This window comes from Cyprinodon variegatus, unplaced genomic scaffold, assembly GCF_000732505.1.
Source record: "Cyprinodon variegatus isolate N-32 unplaced genomic scaffold, C_variegatus-1.0 Scaffold303, whole genome shotgun sequence".
Taxonomy (NCBI): domain Eukaryota; kingdom Metazoa; phylum Chordata; class Actinopteri; order Cyprinodontiformes; family Cyprinodontidae; genus Cyprinodon; species Cyprinodon variegatus.
The window spans coordinates 739,136-743,042 of record NW_015150756.1 but is presented as its reverse complement, the minus strand read 5'-3'; positions in this window follow the sequence as shown (position 1 = coordinate 743,042).

Sequence of the window (3,907 nt, the reverse complement as noted above, 5' to 3'; positions counted from 1 at the left end):
GGTTCCAGTCTGGTCCAACTGGAACAAAGAGAGGGTTAGCTCTTGATGTAGCACTCGTTTAGTCTATAGTCAGAGTTAGCATTCACTCAAACCTTTAAAACCATCAGCAGTTGAATCAGAAAGCTTATTTCAAATAAAGACACCAAGATGGCTCTCTATTCCAAATAGTTCACCCAAGCAGAGCACAAATTAAGCATTAGATGGAAAGGAGGGGGAAGGATGGAGTTATTGTTTTGGTTCGATGGTCTGAAGGCCTTCAGCTTAGTCCGGTTTTCTGCAGACCCGTCTTCGGTCCACTCTGTCCGTCCAACAGCAGTTGAAAGAGATTTGGATCAATCCAATGCAACAATAAGAGGCGATTTGCAAGAGGGTTGATTTTATAACTCACGTTAGCACCGGACGTCTCCTAGTTTAGCTACAGTGGTTAGCTTGTAGCCGCAGCCTCTAGCAGCTCTTTCACTGTGCTGCTCCGTCTCTCTGTCTCAGGCGGTCAAGGTCCGGCGGCTTCTAACATCTCCTTCAGTGAAAAGCGATCGGGGCCCCCATTGTTCGCCGATTAGCAGAGCTGGATTCAGGATACACTGCGTTCACTCGGTTTGAATCGCAGGAAGAATAAAAACACTGCACTCAGCTCCTTCTGAATCGCAGGAAAAACGCAGTCTTTCTCGGTCCGGCGCAGACTTCTCTGGCGGGATTTTGTCACTATTTTGTGTAGCATTCAGATAGAAGTGCCTTGTCTAGCCTTTTAGTTGCACAGAGCCACTAACAAAATAGGACGCTAATGTGGAAAGCTATTCTTTTTAAAACCTACACCTGTCTTCAGAGGGGCAAAGTTCCAGTTCAGCGGCAATGGATCACAACAAATGGATTAACTTTAGGGAAGTAGAGAAGCTTTGCCTAATTATAATTTTACTTAAGTAAGTGTAAAATGTATGGTACTGTGAAGTTACTCCTAGACTTGAATAACTAAAATTAGTCAAGAAAAAGTATCTGAATAAATGTAACTAATTGCTCCCCCACTTTAGAAAACAGTCGGAGAATTGCACAAAATATGTAGCTGAATAAACTGTGTAAACCACAAAGGTTGTTTATCTCAGTTATGATCTGGTTTTACCAGCCACAATTCCCACAAGGTACATTTCCTTTTCTATACTTTCAACTTCTAACCCTTTTCAGACACGTTTAGTTTGTTTGTAAAACTTTCCAAAGAACAAAGCTTCAAATGTTAAACACATCTTGTTGACAATTTAAGGTTTCCCAACAAAAAGCCTTTTCAAAAAAAAAAAAAAATAGGCAGAGCAAATTTTTTAACCCTAACATGTGCAATGAGTTGTTTCTCTTTTCTTAAACAACCATGAAAACATCCATTGGTCATAGTAGTGTAAGATATCAGTCTGTTTCAGAAGGTTCAAACATGGGCAAAGAGAGAAAATGTCTTTGGAAATTGTAGAAGCTACAAAAATTGGGTGAAGGACTTTGCAACGTATTATTAAAAACAGAAAGGATAGTGAGAACCCATTATCTGTGGCTTGAAAAATATATATCATGATCAGTGATCACTTAAATCTTTCATGAAATTAAATTGGACAAAAAACGACAGTCGAAATCTCAGCTTTTTTGATAATGAAAGTAAGGTTTACCATCAGCAACAATTTTGCTCAAAGAATGATGTCAGCTAGCTACTCGAAAATACTGAAAAACAAGGTTGGATCTCAACCTTGAGGTGGATCTTTACAATGCATCATTCTCAGTGCCTTTCTGCTTCTGTGTTCACCCCATTCAATGTGTACATTAAAGGAAACAATCTTTTACTCTCTAAACCTATAACTGTTAAACAAAATATGAGTGATTTCCTGTGGCGGCTGATGGATTTTTTCTCCAGGGGGGGCTATAAATTCATTATAGACGCATACCAAAAACCAATCAATTTATATGAATGCCAACAACAACAACAACAAAAAAAACAACAACATAAAAAACTATTTCTAAAAACAAAGCATAATTCCATTTACAGGTTTATTTTTGTACATAATTCTTGGCGTTTTGAGGCTTTGTGAAGGCAAATCTGTGTTTGGCATGGTCCAGTATTTTGTCACAAGCCTAAAAGAATAATGTGCCAGTTTAATAATGGAGAAGCTATTAGTCAGATTTATATTTTTTTTATACCTAAAAAATTAATTTTCTGAAAATGTATTTATTTAACAGCAACTAAATAAAAAAATATCTACAAAAAATACACTATATTATATTATTTTCTATGTCAATCCCAGATTGTTTATTTTTCTTTGCTTTTTTTCTAAAAAGTTCTTTAAATCAGTCCTACCTGACTATCCATGCTGGGTCAGATCCTGACATTTGAAAAAGGAAGCAGGATAAAGCTTTAGCCTCGCCACATGCAGTTAGCCAAGCCTTGTTGCTAAACCGGGTCCTGGAAAAGGACTTATCTTGTGTCATTTCTTTCTCTCTCTCTCTCTCTCTCTCTCTCTCTCTCTCTCTCTCTCTCTCTCCAATGCGTCTCAAACTCCTGAGACTCAATCAGTCAATCACCCGCAAAACGTCTGCACCATGACGGGACATGGTGAGCAAATACACTTCCTGTTATTCTGCTATCCTATACTTTTGTGTTGCACACGAAACATTGCGCATGTACAACTTTTAACGAGAATTTATGGGAAACGATTTTTGTGCCCTAGGGCGGAAATATGTCATCAATCCTAGGGAAAATTGAATGGCACTTTACTAGTCATTAAAGATTAAATATTCATCTTGCACATCTAAAAGGTGAAAGAAAACCACTATTAATCTCTTAGGGGAGTTAATGAGTGAACAGTGCCAGAGACCTGCATGCTGCTTCACCGTTTTTTGGGCTTTATTAAATTCTACAGGTGCTTAAAAATGAAATACAGCCAAATTGCAGTGCCTTTTACATCGCTTACTTCTATTCTAAGTCATATTCACATGGACTCCAGAAGCAGAACACGCTTTTTTTAAACTTAAAGAACATTTCTCTGTGGCCCCAGCTCTTGTCCAGTCTGGCTCTCATAAACAATTCATCCTGGAGGTAAGGTTGATGCTACAGATTTGTGAGTTGAGACTGTTTTGTTGCAGCACTCTGAGACGGATGGCAAATTAAACGCTTTCTGTCTTACGTTCCTTTCACCTCAGAGTGCAGTTGCAGTCATAGCGATGGAGAGCTTCTAGACATTGAATTGGCTCTAGATGAGTGGTGTCATTAGTTATAAGGGGCTGCTCATCCTGTATTGGTGTGGAGTGACCATGAGAATTGGGTTTAACTACAATCTTCCTCTCTCTTGTTCCCAGTTCGAGCCTGGAGGTGAAGGATTCAGACTTGCATTGTCTTTGGCCGTAAAAAGTCTTTAATTGGCCACAACTGATGGACTCCTTTAACTTCTGTCCATCTCCAGCCGTCCTTGGTTCCATGTAGCTTTGGATTTTTTCACAGGACTGTTAATGTCAGGGTTTCACCACAATCTTAACTATAACTGACCAATTATCTAAAGCCTACTATCTCACCCTCCTTAAGAAGCTTCCCTTAGCCTTTCAAACTGCTTGCAAGTAAAAACTGTTATTTGACTCCATGGAGTACCTTAGGAGATTCTCTCTGACCGTGGAGCACAGTTTATCTCCAGTGTCAGACATAAGCACTGTTCAGCGCTCGTCCCTAAGGCCATCCAAAATATTAACCGAGAACTTAAAGGATGATGACAATCTTGTCATGATGACAACCTTTTATTTCCTTGTGGATCATCTAAATAGCTGTTCCTATTAATTGTCGATCATTCCGGTGATATGTTTACGTAAGCCTGTCCTATATGCTTGTCCCCACTTAGGCCCCGTCCACACGAAGCCAAACCCTGGCCTAAACGCACAAATTTTTCACCAAACC